At 36.6% G+C, this 20,204-nt stretch overlaps 2 long non-coding RNA genes across 2 annotated transcripts; both read left to right on the plus strand.

Annotated features, from left to right (window-relative positions):
• Positions 1–7,545: 7,545 nt before the first annotated feature.
• Positions 7,546–11,754, plus strand: LOC126912385 (uncharacterized). The gene is made up of 2 exons (XR_007707074.1): positions 7,546–7,678; positions 11,259–11,754. It is a non-coding gene; the product is annotated as an uncharacterized LOC126912385 (long non-coding RNA).
• Positions 11,755–11,948: 194 nt separating this feature from the next.
• LOC126912386 (uncharacterized) lies at positions 11,949–14,038 on the plus strand. The gene is made up of 2 exons (XR_007707075.1): positions 11,949–13,276; positions 13,606–14,038. It is a non-coding gene; the product is annotated as an uncharacterized LOC126912386 (long non-coding RNA).
• The last annotated feature ends 6,166 nt before the right edge of the window (positions 14,039–20,204 follow it).

A 20,204-nucleotide genomic window follows, 5' to 3' on the forward strand; every position in this document is an offset into this window, starting at 1 on the left:
TGTAGTTTGTTTTCTAATAAAGAAACGAGTATACCTAAAACGAAATCGCAACTGTCCCGGCAGACATCACAGAGAAGAGCAGCTCAATTACGCCGTACGGAAGAATATGCTCCAGAAAATGAGCAGCGCCTCTCGAGAATCAAGCTCCGAGCGCTCACAGCGGCTCGCTAGCCAAAAAATATGAGTGCATCACGAGCCCGTGCTCGAGAAACTAGCGCTGAACGTGCGCAACGTCTCGCTGATTTAAGGCAGTATGTCTCTGAAACGAGGTTTAGGGAGACTAGCGCTCAGCGCTCGCAGCGTCTAGCAACAGAAAGACAGCGAGCGGCTTCAGTCAGAGCACATAATCGGAATTTAGTATTGTATATAGAGAAGCATTAAATTAAATAGGTACCGAACTTGAACGTACGTTCGTTCGTTGGTACGTAATTGAAGCAGATTATAATTGAATGATATTTGACATAAATTATTTAATGGCATCATCGTACCGTTTCAACCCGAAGGTGCCGTAAAAGGCGACTAAGGAACTAAACTTGAACAGACAAGAGAATTTCGGTAATCTTTGAAATTACTAATCCGATTCCAAAAAATATTTTACTAATAGAGCGCTACAATAGCGCCGAGTGTGATCTTATGTTAAAACAAGAAATTTTCCGCGGACGAAGTCGCGGGCAAAAGCTAGTTATTTATAATTAGCTTTCAGTGCGTTTAAGATTTAAAACAATAACGGCCATAATACTCGATAGATAAAATTAATTAACTTATTAATAATTCCAAGCAAAACTTTATATAATTTCACCTTAATAATGTCACCGAAGTTTAAAACCGCTTTAAGTGGCCGATAAAGAAAACTTAAAAGTTTTATACTTTGAAACAGTATTAAAGAAAGACAAATTACTATATTATCTTACCTCTTTTAAAAACAACTTAAAAAAAATAAAAACCAAGTGGACCAACAAAAAAAGGCCAAGTGCGAGTCAGCCTCGTGTACAAAGGACCTTATAAAATGGTACATTTCATCTAACTAAAGTACCTATTTGTATATCATTAACTGAAATATACATAACTAGCGACCCGCCCCGGCTTCGCACGGGTGCAATGCTGATATACTAAATACGCTACAGAAAAACTGTGAACGTTGTTTATAAAAAAACATAGCGGCCCGCTCCGGCTTTGCACGGGTTTAAAATATGTAACTCACTGAAAAAATGATAAAATCAATCCAGTAGATTTGATTTATTCATTTACTGCCCGTAGCCCGCACGCGTTTTTGGAGTACTTAAAACAATTCCCCTGTCCTTATTTATAGGCACGCTGCCGCCGCGCCGCGTCGCCGTAAACGCTACGTTCCGCAATTTTTAAATCTGTACATCTTCAAAAATATTGATTTAAATCAGATGCTGTAAAAGGCCAAATAGATCTATGTATATTAAATCAACAATGTATTTAAGGTATTTAATTGGATAAGGATTAATGCTGTATTGGTTAAAATCGCTTCGAATATTAGTCATTATTTGTCGTAAAAAGTAAATGACAAAAAAATGTTATTGTGGGATATCCATAAGAGATAGACATATACCATCGCGGAGTTTTCTGTAGACCTTTTCATTGTGTACAATACTTAGTACATTATTTTGATAAATCTCGTAGGATTCAGCCTGCGTTTGCAATGTAAGCGGAAAAAATGAAATTATTTGCGACATCACATTAGAAACCTCAAAAATAACAGTATTTGTCCACTATTTAATGGATGATATTATACATAAAAACCTTCCTCATGAGTTACTCTATCTATTAAAAAAACCGCATCAAAATCCGTTGCGTAGTTTTAAAGATTTAAGCGTTCATAGGGACATACAACACACATGACAGAAAAAGCGACTTTGTTTTATACTATGTAGTGATCTGTCATAAAACTTACTGCGTTTTTTTAGAGGGGGTAATATCATCCAATGACTTTTCACGTCTTGGACAAGGCGCGAGGTAGTGTCAGACTCTTACTGACTAAAAACCACCCTGTTCCCACTCCTACTTTTCGAGTCAGAGCCCCGTTAAACCCGCTAGGCAGTCCGCAGTTCAGGATTTATTCATTCAGTCAGCAAGTGGCTAATTATAGGACCCTGTGATGATGTGATTTAAAAAAATACTGTATAACGGCTCATGTAAAACATGGTGACGAACTGTCGGACAGTAAAGTCTTAGATAAAAAGTCCTGTTATAGTAATTGATTACGGAACCCTGAAATTTAATATTTTCTTTACACTACATAACAATATCAACAAAATATTTTCGAAAAATTCAATGTCTTTTCATAGAAAACCTAAAAGCTACGTATTGAATAGCGAATTAATAAAAAAATTAATAGATACATATATAAAGAGTAACATTCAGGCTCTGAAGGTGACTGTCTGGACCTATTTCTGAACCTAGACAGCTCCGTAGATGCGAAAATAGCACTAAAAACTAAATGCTATAGAGCTTAGGTTCATCTGCTAGTTGTTTGGTACATAAGTCTTTTTAGAACTGATACAGAATATGTGCAACTTGGAGAGGTTATACAGAGTGTTCAAGTGCGATGCCATCGATCGAATAAGTACATTTTACAGTGGATTATTCAAACTATAGTGATACAAGTATGTCTGAAGTTTACTGAAAGCTGAAACAATTATAATGAAGTGTTTTGTTTTGAAGATTTCACTGAAACTGTTTTTAGATTTAATAGTATAGTAAAGTTACCTTCGTTCGGTTTGATTTAATATAATCGATGTTAAAAAAGTAAGACACAAATTTTTCCAATGCCATTTTGTGGGCAGTAAAAAGTACTATATAAAGGAGGATGCAATCCTGGCCCACCTTCCAATATGTGTATCACATCATTGGATAGGTAATTTTGAATAAAAGTTATTATGGCGCCAAATTCTAAAACTTAGTCCGTTCATAGTTATTCTTTATCTTTATTACTACACTACCTTCACTTCTTTCTTATTACACATTACAATTATGACGCAAAAATAGCATTACTTGGCTATTGATAAAAGTACTACGTTTAAATAATGACGGGACCAAATTTCATAGAAACCTTGGCATTGTTTGTCGAGCAAGCATTGAGAATTTTATTGAAAAAACCCCTATTAACCAATAAGTTGACTGCACGGTTGGTGCGGTGGCTGGGCAACTGGCTGCCGCGCAACGGGTAGCGGGTTCGATTCCCGCACGGATCAACACTTTGTGTGATCCACAAATTGTTGTTTCGGGTCTGGGTGTCATGTGTATATGATCTTGTATGTTTGTAAACGCACCCACGACACAGGAGAAAATCCTAGTGTGGGGCAACGATAAAAAAAATGAACTGGTAATCGAACTTTATGTGCTTGAAAGTAGCACTGGAACTACGAACATTTAAAAACAAAAGCAAATATTAGACCAAACTTAGCTCCCTTAGTATCAAAAGGTATAATTGGATGCAAATTGGAATCCTATGACAGCAGTGCGCGAGATGACTCATGCATTAATGCAGTGATCGATAGTGCACATTCCTAAAGCAATTTACTGATTGACTCCATGACCTCGGCCCGACCTCTGGACTCGCAGATATCAGGAGCTCCACTTAGAATACATCTTGTAGTGTCGTCGTTAGAGAAGACTAAGGGAATACATGGATATAGATATATCGTCGCGCCTTTAATCCCCGAAGGGGTAGGCAGAGGTGCGCATTATGGCATGTAATGCCACTATACAATGTACACCCACTTTTCACAATATATGTTGTAAGTCCCACGTAATAGGTGGTGAGCCTATTGCCATTAATCAGGCACATTTCCAGACTCCGTGACACTGGCACTCACTGAGAAATTTTCGAAAACCCGAAAAAAGCCCAGTAATACTTCGCCTGACCCGGGAATCGAAACCGAGACCCCTTGCCCGCAGTCGCAATTGCGACCACTAGACCAACGACGCAGTCATTAAGGGGATACACATTTATTTTGACGAAAACTGGCCAGCAGTGGCAGGCGCTCTTTGATAAATCCGAACCTTTTAAACTACGGCAACCAATTCGTCTATCGCGAGGAGTTGATAAAACATTGCTCTCGGCTTGATATTGACAAATGAATTTGATCTTTGAACAAAACAAATCATGCAGAAAAGACTCTTCAATAGAGTCTAACAATTGATACATTCAAGTATAAAACAAAAAATAAACAACACAAGATCGAATCTAAATGCAAACAAATGAAGGCAGATTGCGATTTTTCAAACAAAACATGCAGATACTGCTGGGACTGACATGGTGGTAGATTAAAAAGAAAGCATTAGTCTTGTCCTAGTGGAACGTCCTATTGTTTTGATTCAACGCATGGACTGATTGCTTTCCATTCATTCACGATGCCACTACTAATGGGAGACAGAAGGTTTAGTGGATGGAAAAACTATTGATTGATGATGATAAAGATAAAGATAAATTTATTTGTATAAACACGTGTAGGTAACATTATACATATAAATGCTAATGCAGATAGATTTTCATATAGGTAGTATTTTTAGTGAGGCGGGAATATCATGGAATGAATTCTCCAGCTCTGGTAGTGTCAGATTCTCGTTCTTCGTTCTAAACTCCATCATCGAGTCAGAGCCTTCGCTAGCCCCAATTGGGATAGACATCTTTTTTTTAAAGGGGACAAATCATCCAATTACTTATTCCGCCCCACCTAAAGGGAGGCGAGGGGTAGTGTCAAACCCTTACTAACCAAAAAACCATCTTGTTCCCTCTCCTGCTCTTTAAGCCAGGGCCCCGGTAACCCGTTAAGCAGTTCGCAGCTCCAGATAGTCTGAATTCAACATTGACACGCGAAAATATTTTGTATATAGAATCCCACTCGATCTATTAATATACAACTATTTTTCTATGCTCCTTTAGTGCAGTCACATAAACATGCGAGCCAGCATAGCACTAACATTAAATACGATCCAATGACGTTAGTCCTTTTGATCACAAAGCAAGCGTCTCTGTTGAACCGAGTCTCGGAGACCAATCGCCAATAGGTACCTTTGATGCATGCATCTAAATGTTTGAATATACCTTTTGACTACTCAAACATACAATTTTAATCACTGATCTCGAAGCAAAAGTAATCAGAAACGTGCACTCCAATTTTCCGCTGCTTCTTTCAAGTGAGCCTATATTTAGAAAATATTTTTGTACGGAACAAAAATATAATGGTCTGTGATGTTGCTGCTTTCTGAATTGGGTTTAGGAATAACTACCAAAGAACATTGTTGCACTCTGTCTAGACCTTTAATTATGTCCTATGTTGGAAGTGGGATTTATAAACACCGTAGTCACATCACTTTCGTGTCGAAATTGAATGCCTTCATTTATTTTCCATTACTAGACGTTATTTCATCACAAACTCCTTATTTTTTCTTATCATTGCTCTAATGTAGGTACTTTGGAAAAATATCACTATTAGTATTTTTTTTTTCATTTCACGGGACCAGAAGGCCCCGGAGTTTTGGAAATCGTATGAGGGGCTCAAAGCCCACAGACAGACAACACTGATATAATAGTTTGACTATTGTGCCCTTGAAGCATGAACAAAATTAAATATAAACCTTATTTAAATTTAAAAGAAATGCTAGAGGGATAAGATGAGGTCTAATTATAAACTATTTTATATCTTTACCTAGTCTTCCTTAATCTTGGAACCTAAATGTCTATTTTTTAACAGAAGTAAATACAATATTTTTAATTAGGCCCTGTCTGTTTTAGACACAGGCTTAAGCTACCAAAGTTTTTAGAACTACGAAAGTACGAGGTTTAAACGCTTTTGGAAATGTAATTTATTTTCATAACATTACTCACACAACGAAACACTACACAAGCGTTGTTTCACTTCGGTATTCTGTGAAGTCGTGGTATCGATCCAGCTCATTCGTGCCGAAACATGGGTCTCCCAGACTTAATATTTGTACATACATACATACATATCGTCATGCCTTTAATCCCTTAAGGGTTAGGCAGAGGAGCACACTACGGCATGCAATGCCACTGTACAATGTACACCCACTTTTCACAATTTATGTAGTAAGTCCCAGGTAACAGGTGGTGAGCCTATTGCCATATCTTATATATAAAATTCTCGTCTTATATATAAAATTCTCGTGTCACAAAGTTAGTCTCCAAACTCCTCCGAAACGGCTCGACCGATTCCTCTGAAATTTGGTAAGCATATTGAGTAGGTCTGAGAATCGGCTAACATCTATTTTTCACACCCCTAAATAATAAGGGTGGTCCACCCCTCAAATTTTTTTTTTCATTTTTTCGACAAAATTTTTTTTATTTATTTTTTTATGATACGATATTCAAAAATACATACAACCCTAAGTTTTTGCCCTTCTATCACCAACCCCTATTTTTTATTAATCATTTTAGTAATTTAATTAATTTTTAAAATTTTCCGCGCTTTTACTCTGGATACTCATTGGCCAGACTATATCGGTGTAACTACCCAGTGAACAACGCGGAGTGGGGATGAGACCGAAGCCGGTCTCCTGTTTCTCTCACTCCTTCCACAGTTGTCGGCCATCATTAATGTTTATGTGTGTTTATGCATCAAACTTAGTAGTGACGTTTACTGTCAGTGTATCTCTCATTATTAATTATAAATAATACTAATAATAACTCTCTTAAATTAATTATACAATTAATTAATTAATAGTAAATTAATAATATAAGATAAGATAATAATATCTGTTATTATTAATTATAACCTAAAAATATTCAACACGTGTCAGGGGTCCCTACCAACAACGACTTTTGTGTTGTTGTAAGTATATTTATTTTTATACTCAAATTGTTGTTAATAACAATATAATTACGATGTTTTTCATTCTTAAGTAATTTAATAAGTGTTTGTTAATCAAGGTAAGTTCACATCTTCATATTGATTTTTAGTAACTTTTGGTGACAATACTACAATTTGGTATACATGGTTATGCAGAAAATGTATGAGAGCTTTTTATTTTCAGTTGGAATTTCGTTTTTAACAATGCTACCAACCAGACGTACAAGCTTAGGCCGCAGAACTCGAAATACGGCAAGTCAAAGAAATATAAGAACAAATCAAACTGATGAGCAACGCGAAGCGCGAAATGAACTTGAACTGAATCGATATCAAGATAGACATGTTGTGTTTAATCCCCACAAAGCTGCATTCAGTTATAATGTGGCAATTGATTACAGTTCAGAGCAAATTGTTGCTATTGGACTAATGAACATTGTGTGTCCACATTGGGATTGAAATTAAAAAATGAAGCCTCTGGATTGTGTTGCGCCAGCGGCCAAGTCAAATTGACGCCATTGATACCGCCACCAGAGCCACTACATTCATTGGTTCATTTTTGGACTCATATCCAGCAGTACAATAATTGCTTTCTAATGACATCATTTGGGGCAACAAAAGTTATACGAGACAATTTTATGCCTACTTTTAGTAAGTAAGTAGTATAATGGCAAACGTTTTTTTTTTTTTTAGTTTTAAAACCATGGTGCAAAATATGTCGAGTCAGTGATGTGTTTATTTTGTAAACAATAAATCAAATACATAATAATAGTCTATAATCCGAAGACTTAATCAGCAACATTTTATAACATGTTGTATTTTATAGTGGCATGAGCAAGGTGTTCTTGGTAAAGCCTACTACCTAAAGCTGCCGTGGATAGCTGTTTAATGTCGAGGTTTAAAGTAGTTTTAATTTGAAATGATGTAAAGTATTGTGGCAGTATTTTGCGAGCCACATGGTGATACAATTTGCTATACAATTACCTGTATACAGATTTATATTCTTGCAGATTCAGGGATTCAAATATATCATCAAACAGGTTCCTTATTGCCAGTGCCTGTTGAAGACTGTACATTTTTGCAAATATATTTTATGGACAATCCAGCAAGAGAAGTCGATCAGCGTTGCGCACACAACAACTCAGTAAAAAGATCCATTGTGATGAACAACTTCAAACATGTTTCCATCAACACAATGATTAGTTGCATTATTCACAAATGCATTAGACCGCAAACCATCAGATAATCACAAAATTGTCATCAGAGCCGATAAGGCGCCTGCAGGACAAAATGCTGGACATTTTAATGTGCCAACAATTGATAAAGAGCGCGCGTGGTATTTAGCTCAATGTTTACTTAAAAATGCCAAGTTCTTCAATAGCGATTTGTAAAAATATTTGTGAAATTATTGAATCCTATGGAATAATCACTATTATGAAAATATATTTGGTTTTTTTTTATTAGTAAAGTCCTTTTCAGGTATAGTGAGATCAGGAAATTATGGATTCATTTTTATATGGAGGATATTACAGATTCCAGTTCAAATTAAATAGGGACTCATACATAGCTCGGCTATACAAAATAAAGTAGAGCATCATTGCTACGCGAAAGCGGTACGAAGTTCGCTGGGTCAGCTAGTTTGTATATATATTTTTTTATTATGGATTAAATTAACACATTCATGTAGTACGTAGTTTATAATACCAAAATATTCTTAGTTAATAAATCTTCATATATACATATATAAGTTATTTAAAACGGATCGTTAGCGGATCTTCTACTCTAACTTGTATAGTATAATTCCTCCCTGTGGAACTCGATGTAAATCCATGCTACCACTGCAAAGACCACATTCAATTTACTTTATTAATTAAAGCAGTGAATTGCCGGACATTGGAATTACGTTAGGTAATTGCCCAGCGTCAACACAGGGCCGATATCACGAACCAACACGGTACGACTATGTTTAGCGACTCATGTTCAGCTGATAATGCGCTTATGTATTCCGAGATGAGCTTATTTTGAACGGACCGTAGACAGACGGAGTTTTATTGATCCGTAAACAGGTTTCAGATTAATAAATACGCGTCTATTGATAGAATAGTTTTATCGATTTGTGAATAGTGATTAAGTTTATATATTAGACAAAATATAATGGTAATAAAAAAGAATTTTAATTGATTATTTGTAACTGCAATAATTTACGGGTGAGTTTTAGGTACCTGTTGGGACTTATTAATCTTCAAAAAATAATCACTAATTTGGCTCAAAGCCTCTTCCCCTGTTAGGTACACGGGACTTATAAAATAACTGGTGAACCGTAGGAGTTATATTGTAACATTCACCTTCGCTTACCTAAAACCAAAATGTAACATCATGTTTCATGTAATCTATACCCGACATATATATGTATATCTTATATATAAAATTCTCGTGTCACAAAGTTAGTCTCCAAACTCCTCCGAAACGGCTCGACCGATTCCTCTGAAATTTGGTAAGCATATTGAGTAGGTCTGAGAATCGGCTAACATCTATTTTTCACACCCCTAAATAATAAGGGTGGTCCACCCCTCAAATTTTTTTTTCATTTTTTCGACAAAATTTTTTTTATTTATTTTTTTATGATACGATATTCAAAAATACATACAACCCTAAGTTTTTGCCCTTCTATCACCAACCCCTATTTTTTATTAATCATTTTAGTAATTTAATTAATTTTTAAAATTTTCCGCGCTTTTACTCTGGATACTCATTGGCCAGACTATATCGGTGTAACTACCCAGTGAACAACGCGGAGTGGGGATGAGACCGAAGCCGGTCTCCTGTTTCTCTCACTCCCTCCACAGTTGTCGGCCATCATTAATGTTTATGTGTGTTTATGCATCAAACTTAGTAGTGACGTTTACTGTCAGTGTATCTCTCATTATTAATTATAAATAATACTAATAATAACTCTCTTAAATCTATCTATATATATAAAAATCAATTGCTGTTCCTTTGTCTCGCTAAAACTCGAGAACGGCTGAACGGATTTATCTTATCTTGGTCTTGAATTATTCGTGGAGGTCTAGGGAAGGTTTAAAAGGTGAGAAAATATCAAATAATTGACGGAAAAGCCCTAAAAACAGCCCTTTTCTTTATCCCATACAAACGTTTTCTAACTAATACGTAGAGTCAATTTGAGCTTTATTGCTATTGGATAAAGTTCATTGTTGGATAAATGCTATTGGATACTAAAAAACAAATGCTATTGAATAAGTGTGCGTTGGAGACTTGGAGCACAGAATCCCTACTAATATTATAAATGCGAAAGTAACTCTGTCTGTCTGTAATTACGCTTACAAGCCTAAACCAGTGAACCGATTTTGATGGAATTTAGTACTGAGATAGAATAGACCTTGATACTTTTTATTGCAAAAAAATAGCGGAGAATGGGTAAAAATAAGGGATAAATGGTCATATGGAAATTCGTCATTTTAAAAGCCGTAACAGTAAAACTTTGTATTTAGATACTTAATGAGGAACGAAAGAACATGGTCTACTTTTATTGCAAAAAAATAGGGGAGAGTGGGTAAAAATAGGGGATGAATGGTCATATGGAAATTCGTCATTTTTAAAGCTGTAACAGTGAAATTTTGTATTTAGACACTTAATGAGGAGCGAAAGAACATAGGCTACTTTTTAATAAAAAGGGTAGAAGGCGTAGTATGTTTGATAGAGGAGATTAATGTTTGCTTGAAAATTCGTCATTTTTGTTAATACGTTGCCTGTGGCTTCACTCGCGTTCGATCCTTATTTAAATACACATATAATTATTTAAATCGCCAATATCCCTACTACAAAGAAATATAAGAGCAAATCAAACTGATGAGCATCGCGAAGCGCGAAATGAACTTGAACTGAATCGATATCAAGATAGAAATGTTCTGTTTAATCCCCACAAAGCTGCATTCAGTTATAATGTGGCAATTGATTAGAGCAAAGTTCAGAGCAAATTGTTGCTATTGGACTAATGAACATTTTGTGTCCACATTGGGGTTGAAATTAAAAAATGAAGCCTCTGGATTGTGTTGAGCCAGCGGCCAAGTCAAATTGACGCCATTGGTACCGCCACCAGAGCCACTACATTCATTGGTTCATTTTTTGACTCATATCCAGCAGTACAATAATTGCTTTCAAATGACATCATTTGGGGCAACAAAAGTTATACGAGACAATTTTTTGCCTACTTTTAGCAAGTAAGTATAATGGCAAACGTTTTTTTTTAGTTTTAAAACCATGTAGCTGGTGCAAAATATGTCGAGTCAGTGATGTGTTTATTTTGTAAACAATAAATCAAATACATAATAATAGTCTATAATCCGAAGACTTAATCAGCAACATTTATAACATGTTGTATTTTGTAGTGGCATGAGCAAGATGTTCTTGGTAAAGCCTACTACCTAAAGCTGCCGTGGAAGGCTGTTTAATGTCGAGGTTAAAAGTAGTTTTAATTTGAAATGATGTAAAGTATTGTGGCAGTATTTTGCGAGCCACATGGTGGTACAATTTGTATACATATTTATATTCTTGCAGATTCAGGGATTCAAATATATCATCAAACAGGTTCCTTATTGCCAGTGCCTGTTGAAGACTATACATTTTTGCAAATATATTTTATGGACAATTCAGCAAGAGAAGTCGATCAGCGTTGCGCACACAACAACTCAGTAAAGAGATCCATTGTGATGAACAACTTCAAACATTTTTCCTTCAACACAATGAATTAGTTGCATTAGACCGATGCATTAGACATTCACAAATGCATTAGACCGCATGCCATCAGATAATCACAAAATTGTCATCAGAGCCGATAAGGCGCCTGCAGGACAGTGAAATGATTGAATCCTATGAAATAAACACTATTATGAAAATATATTTTGTTTTTTTTTAAATTAGTAAAGTCCTTTTCAGGTATAGTGAGATCAGGAAATTATGGATTCATTTTTATATGGAGGATATTTATAGATTCCAATTCAAATTGAATAGGGACTCATACATAACTCAGCTATACAAAATAAAGTAGAGCATCATTGCTACGCGAAAGCGGTACGAAGTTCGCTGGGTCACAAAGTTAGTCTCCAAACTCCTCCGAAACGGCTCGACCGATTCCTCTGAAATTTGGTAAGCATATTGAGTAGGTCTGAGAATCGGCTAACATCTATTTTTCACACCCCTAAATAATAAGGGTGGTCCACCCCTCAAATTTTTTTTTTCATTTTTTCGACAAAATTTTTTTTATTTATTTTTTTATGATACGATATTCAAAAATACATACAACCCTAAGTTTTTGCCCTTCTATCACCAACCCCTATTTTTTATTAATCATTTTAGTAATTTAATTAATTTTTAAAATTTTCCGCGCTTTTACTCTGGATACTCATTGGCCAGACTATATCGGTGTAACTACCCAGTGAACAACGCGGAGTGGGGATGAGACCGAAGCCGGTCTCCTGTTTCTCTCACTCCTTCCACAGTTGTCGGCCATCATTAATGTTTATGTGTGTTTATGCATCAAACTTAGTAGTGACGTTTACTGTCAGTGTATCTCTCATTATTAATTATAAATAATACTAATAATAACTCTCTTAAATTAATTATACAATTAATTAATTAATAGTAAATTAATAATATAAGATAAGATAATAATATCTGTTATTATTAATTATAACCTAAAAATATTCAACACGTGTCAGGGGTCCCTACCAACAACGACTTTTGTGTTGTTGTAAGTATATTTATTTTTATACTCAAATTGTTGTTAATAACAATATAATTACGATGTTTTTCATTCTTAAGTAATTTAATAAGTGTTTGTTAATCAAGGTAAGTTCACATCTTCATATTGATTTTTAGTAACTTTTGGTGACAATACTACAATTTGGTATACATGGTTATGCAGAAAATGTATGAGAGCTTTTTATTTTCAGTTGGAATTTCGTTTTTAACAATGCTACCAACCAGACGTACAAGCTTAGGCCGCAGAACTCGAAATACGGCAAGTCAAAGAAATATAAGAACAAATCAAACTGATGAGCAACGCGAAGCGCGAAATGAACTTGAACTGAATCGATATCAAGATAGACATGTTGTGTTTAATCCCCACAAAGCTGCATTCAGTTATAATGTGGCAATTGATTACAGTTCAGAGCAAATTGTTGCTATTGGACTAATGAACATTGTGTGTCCACATTGGGATTGAAATTAAAAAATGAAGCCTCTGGATTGTGTTGCGCCAGCGGCCAAGTCAAATTGACGCCATTGGTACCGCCACCAGAGCCACTACATTCATTGGTTCATTTTTTGACTCATATCCAGCGGTACAATAATTGCTTTCAAATGACATCATTTGGGGCAACAAAAGTTATACGAGACAATTTTTTGTCTACTTTTAGCAAGTAAGTATAATGGCAAACGTTTTTTTTTTTTTTGTTTTAAAACCAGTGATGTGTTTATTTTGTAAACAATAAATCAAATACATAATAATAGTCTATAATCCGAAGACTTAATCAGCAACATTTTATAACATGTTGTATTTTATAGTGGCATGAGCAAGGTGTTCTTGGTAAAGCCTACTACCTAAAGCTGCCGTGGATGGCTGTTTAATGTCGAGGTTAAAAGTAGTTTTAATTTGAAATGATGTAAAGTATTGTGGCAGTATTTTGCGACCCACATGGTGGTACAATTTGCTATACAATTGCCTGTATACATATTTATATTCTTGCAGATTCAGGGATTCAAATATATCATCAAACAGGTTCCTTATTGCCAGTGCCTGTTGAAGACTGTACATTTTTGCAAATATATTTTATGGACAATCCAGCAAGAGAAGTCGATCAGCGTTGCGCACACAACAACTCAGTAAAAAGATCCATTGTGATGAACAACTTCAAACATGTTTCCATCAACACAATGATTAGTTGCATTATTCACAAATGCATTAGACCGCATACCATCAGATAATCACAAAATTGTCATCAGAGCCGATAAGGCGCCTGCAGGACAAAATGCTGGACATTTTAATGTGCCAACAATTGATAAAGAGCGCGCGTGGTATTTAGCTCAATGTTTACTTAAAAATGCCAAGTTCTTCAATAGCGATTTGTAAAAATATTTGTGAAATTATTGAATCCTATGGAATAATCACTATTATGAAAATATATTTGGTTTTTTTTTATTAGTAAAGTCCTTTTCAGGTATAGTGAGATCAGGAAATTATGGATTCATTTTTATATGGAGGATATTACAGATTCCAGTTCAAATTAAATAGGGACTCATACATAGCTCAGCTATACAAAATAAAGTAGAGCATCATTGCTACGCGAAAGCGGTACGAAGTTCGCTGGGTCAGCTAGTATATATATACTACTATATATATAGACACTGAATCAACATCTTCCATTGCCTTAAGGCTTTAGTTAGGGGTAATTGGATGAATGGCTCCCTCATTGGTCGAGTTGTCGCCAGTGCGACTGCCGGACAAGGGGTCTCGGGTTCGATTCCCGGGCCGGGAAAAATATTACTGGCCTTTTTTGGTTTCGAAAACTTCTTAGTGATAGCATGGAATCTGGAATTGTGTTCAGTATACGGTAATAGGCTCCCCTCCTATTACATGAGACTTATGACACAAATGGTGAAAAGTGGGAGTACAATGTACATCGTACAGCGGCATTATGTGCCTCAATGTGCACCTCTGCCTACCCCTTCGGGGAAAAATGGCGTGATGTTCGGTACTATGTATATGGTGTTTAGGTCCTATATTATATGTAAACATGTGTATGGATTTCGGTTGTCATATTGTACAGCATGTCATCAATATGTCATCTTGTCGTGGTGTATCTTATTTGTCATTATAATTGACTAATAACGGGTCACGTGCTAGATTTGTGGCAATTTGTAGTTCACGCAAATAAATGTAAATTTGATTCTGTGCAAAGTGAATGCTCTGTCATAATCCCACGAAAAAAAAGCTTGCACAAATACCTATACATGTATACCGAAATCATAACATTTATAAATAGTTTACTAATAATACAAACCTTTTGAAATTTTCACAATCAAATTTTAAACAAACATACCTTGATTTCCCGCCCGATATACAAACAACCTTTTAAAAATCAATCGTCATGTCTCACCGTCGTTTTTCCCATAAAATCATTCCATTCAAGTCCTTGGGTCAATCACACAGGATGACATTTGCTATATTAATCATCGACCATCAATTACTGCTGATGGCTACTGCCACGTGTACTTGTAGTATAGGCGATGCAATTCGAATCCCAATTCGAACATCAATAATTGTATAGGTTACAGGTCATACAAGTAAGGACAAACAGACTGATATTTGTTATTGATTTTCAACCTTATCTCTGTGATGTAAAGTTGAGAATTGTTTTCAGAGATTGGGGTAGCTTGATGTGCTGTTGTGGGCGTATTAAAGTCGGGGCGTTTATTAAATTTATTCCAATTATAACACTTGTAGTCACTTGAGATTTTCAATTATTGGTGGCGTGGGCGATTTATTGTATTGCACCGGGTTTGGTTTTGAGACTACCCCGTCACAGCTTCTCATACCGCTGCAACTTGTAAGGCTAATTAGCTAGGATAAGGGTATTTTGATAATATTCAAAACAGTATACGTACTATGAATACAACGTATTTATAGCTACATTAAAAACCTAATTAAAATCGTAGTTGTTATGATTCTAGTCAAATATTAAATTGATTATTGAAATTGTATCGAGTCGAGAGTTAAGTATTGCAACACTTTGTATAACAGTTTTTTCTTTGACATTTGAACATTCGAGATCTGACGGTTGAACCGAACACTTGTTACTTTTTTAAAATAAATCCGCTTATATCGTCACAATCCTGGTTTAATTTTAGAGATAAGGATTCGATCCTTTATCTCAGAAGTGGGATAAATCTAATACGCCTACAATTTTAAAGAAATATCTTTGATCAACGTTGTTGCGTACGCAAGTCACTGGATATTATCCAAGTAATGGACGCAAGCAATAAGCGTAAACGTCGCCGTGACCGGACCAAAGAAAGAAGAACAAGGACTAGAAAGCAGCGAAGGCAACGATCGATCTATCGTGATTCTTCGTTGGAATCTCGTCGCAGTGGAGGTCGCAGTTCCCGTGAAAAGAGTACTAGCCGCCGCCGGCCGAACCGAAGTCGTAGCCACGATGAGTATCGCAGTCGGAGCAGCAGCTACGAGCAGCGTCGAAGTGGCAGCAACGAGCAGCGTCGGCATAGCCAGGGCGTGGACGGGAGACGCAGTAGGCGAGGCCGCAGCAGACGTCCAGAATCCAGCACGGAGCGACATACACCCCCACTTCCTGGTCACGTGAGTAATACTAATGTTCTTAATAACGACACGCAAGCGTTTCTTGCTACCTTAGTGGAAGCTTTAACCAGAAATCGATCTCAGAGTAATAAATTTCCCATGCTAGGCAATGTGATTCCAGATTTTGACCCTATGGTAAAGAGTCAGACTATAGTTATGTGGATCAATAAAGTTGAAGAATGTGCTAGGCTCTACGGTTGGGGCGATGATCAAATAATTCATTACACGCTGCCTAAACTGTCAGGAATTGCTAAAACGTGGTACCAGGCCCTTCCATCTATGTCGTATTCATGGTCTGAGTGGAAGGATAAACTGGAGCAATCATTTCCAAGTAGTGAAGACTATGCGGAATTATTAACCGAAATGTTATCAAAACGTGCGAAATTTAATGATTCGTTAGAACATTACTATTATGAAAAAAATAATTTACTAAATCGCTGCGAAATATATGGTAGACGTGCGGTGGATTGCTTACTGTATGGGATCGAGGATCGGTCATTGAGATTAGGTGCGAAAGCGGCTAAGTGTCAGGAGCCGGAGCAGGTCCTCACGTATTTTCAATCTATCAAGCAAAATTTACGCGAACCTGATAAGTCTAGTGTGAATTTCGATAAACGTAGCAACACTAATCCTTCATTATCCAGTAATAGTTCTAAGCCGATGGGTACTAACAGTGAAACTAAGACTTCAAAGACGAACAATATTGCGTCAATCATAATTATGCTTTAACTGCAATGAACCTGGACATTTTAGTTCTAGATGCACGAAAAAGATATTGAAGTGTAATGTTTGTTCCAAATTAGGTCATTTGGAAATTAACTGTCCCAGATTACCCTCTGACTCCGTTAATAAAATTGATAAACCTAAAGAAAAAGACGTGATGCGTATTGAAACAAATAGTACTAATGACATTAAATATTTAATTGATCTAAAACTCAACGGTGAAGTCGTTCAAGGCTACGTAGATTTGGGTAGCCAATGTACGCCGATTCGTCACAGCGAGGCTGTTAAAAGGGGAATTACGTGGACTGATAGCAACTTACCGACTATGAGGGGTATAGGTGAGAGTATAGTAATACCAGTGGGCGTATCAAACGTCATTATTGAAATTCAAGGTATTATGGAGGAGGTCAACGCGTACATTGTTGATGATCGTGTTATTAAATATTCAGTTTTGATTGGGCATAGTTTCACAGAGAAACCGGGAATAGTTATAACGAAAACTACACACTCATTAATATTTACTCGTGATCAGTCAGTTAAACTAGAATTAAATTTGAAAACAGATATTTTAATACCCCCTAAAGAAATGTATCTATTACCCTGTTTTTCTACAAACAAATATTCTGGTATGGTTCATGTTAGTGGCTCCTTACGCGGAATCCCACGAAATGAATATTATGTGATGCCTGGTGATTATGACATGGAAAACGGAGAGGTTAGGATACTAGTGCAAAGCTTTAGTGACAGTGCGGTTTGTTTAAAAATGGATACGCTCATTACACGAGTTCTTTATACTAGGAATAATTTAAGTATCAATTTATTGGATTTTGATAATGCTGAGACCATGGCTGCCTTCAATTGTGGCCAACAGCTTAGTGATTATGAGATTAATCAATTAAAAGAGTTGCTCAAGAGGTATGAAACGTGTTTTTCAGATAACCTAAAGGATTTAGGACTTACTAATGTAGTTGAAATGGAAATTAAATTAAGCGACTCTCAACCAGTAGTTTATCGCCCGTATAGGCTATCCTTTCCGGAGCGTAGACAGGTTCAATCTATGGTGAAAGAAATGATCGAAGCAGGCATAATATGTGAGTCAAACTCGCCTTACGCTAGTCCAGTCCTACTGGTAAAGAAAAAGACTGGCGAAAGCAGATTATGCGTTGATTATCGCGCATTAAATAATAAAACAAAAAAGGAACACTACCCTTGATCGATGATCAACTTGACAGGCTAGCTGGTAATTCTTTATTCGTAAGTTTAGACCTTGCATCTGATTACTACCAAATCCCAGTAGAGGCAAATTCTCAAGACAAAACTGCATTTGTTACTCCTGATGGGCAGTATCAGTTTAAACGCATGCCTTTTGGACTAGCAAATGCTCCGCCGGTATTTCAACGAGCAATGAATAAAATACTGTCTAAAGTCGATTATACAATCGTTTATATGGATGACGTACTGATTCCTTCGCGATCCTTTGATCAGGGAATGAGACGGTTAGACGAAGTACTTCAGATCGTAAAAGAAACAGGCCTTACTCTTAAAATAAAAAAATGTAGTTTTTTCTGTACTGAGCTAGAGTTTCTAGGATTTCATGTTAGTGGCGAAGGAATACGTCCAGGGAAGCGTAAAACATTAGCAATAGAAAACTTCCCGATTCCGCGAAACATCCATGATATTAGACGATTTATCGGCCTAACTAGTTTTTTCCGGAGGTTCGTAAAGGACTTCGCCCTTATTGCTCGCCCACTAACGGATCTGTTAAAATCTAAATTCGCATGGAAATGGACGGAGGAGGAGTCGGAGTCATTTAGAGTTTTGAAGGCAAAATTAGTCGAACGCCCTATATTAGCTTTATATGACCCCCAATTAGAGACCGAAATTCATACAGACGCGTCGAAGCTAGGTATTGCAGGAATTCTCCTACAGCGAGGTACTGACGGCTTACTCAGGCCCGTGGCATATTACAGTCGAAAAACTACAGTAGATGAGCAGAAATTTCACTCTTTTGAGTTGGAAACATTAGCTGTAGTAGCATCTTTAAATCGTTTCCGAGTCTATTTATTAGGACTAAAATTTAAAATAGTCACAGACTGTAATGTGCTACGTACAACCTTAACTAAGAGGGATCTTGTACCACGAATTTCTCGCTGGTGGATCCAATTTCAGGAGTACGACTGCGAAATTGAGTATAGACCGGGTTCTCGTATGGCTCACGTAGATGCTCTCAGTCGTGCCCCTGTGAGTGACCCATCAGATGTAGATACTGAGCATGTTTTCGATGTTCTGCGCGTAGACGTTCGGGACTGGGTCGCTACTGTACAGGGTGACGATAGCGAAATAAAACGTATAAAAGAAATATTAGAAGACGATCAGACTAAGTTTGTGGCTGATGTGAGTAAAAATTATATGATAAAAGGTGGTTATGTCTATAAAATTTTAGATGAAGGATTGCGATGGTTAGTTCCAAGGGGTTGTAGGTGGCAAGTGTTGCGCATGAACCACGACGAGGTAGGACATTTTGGTTTCGAAAAAACGTTGAGTCGTATTAGAAGCATATTTTGGTTTCCGAAAATGCGTCGGTTTACTAAGAAATACGTCTCAGCTTGTTTGGAATGTGCGCATCATAAGGCACCTGGTGGCCCCAAAGAGGGTGTACTCCACCCAATACCTAAGTTGGAAAAACCATTCCATACAATCCATGCTGATCACCTGGGCCCATTCATTCGCTCTAGGAGAGGCAACATGTATTTGCTCGTAATTATAGACGCTTTTACAAAATTTATTAATATTCGAGCTGTTAGAGATACTAAGACGACTACGGCAATCAAGGTATTTAAGGAACATTTTAGTTATTTCGGCGTCCCTTCTCGCCTTATAACAGATCGTGGCTCTTGTTTCACAAGTGCAAAATTTAAGAGTTTCATGGACCAATTAAAAATAAAGCACATCTTGAATGCAGTAGCCACTCCGAGAGCGAATGGACAGGTCGAAAGGTTTAACCGAACTATAATTGATGCTCTAAGTACAAAATGTCATGATGGAAATGATAACTTATGGGACGAATACGTAGGTGACGTACAATTGGGTATTAATACAACTATTAATAAAACAACAGGGAAAAGCCCCTCTGAGCTTTTGTTCGGTTGTAGGTTGACGAACGCGGCAGAAAACGTATTGAGTGATGTAATTGCCGAAACAACTGAACGAATCGACGGTGATGCGTTACTAAAATTGAGGTCGAATGCTAG

The sequence above is a fragment of the Spodoptera frugiperda genome, chromosome 25 (assembly GCF_023101765.2).
Source record: "Spodoptera frugiperda isolate SF20-4 chromosome 25, AGI-APGP_CSIRO_Sfru_2.0, whole genome shotgun sequence".
Taxonomy (NCBI): domain Eukaryota; kingdom Metazoa; phylum Arthropoda; class Insecta; order Lepidoptera; family Noctuidae; genus Spodoptera; species Spodoptera frugiperda.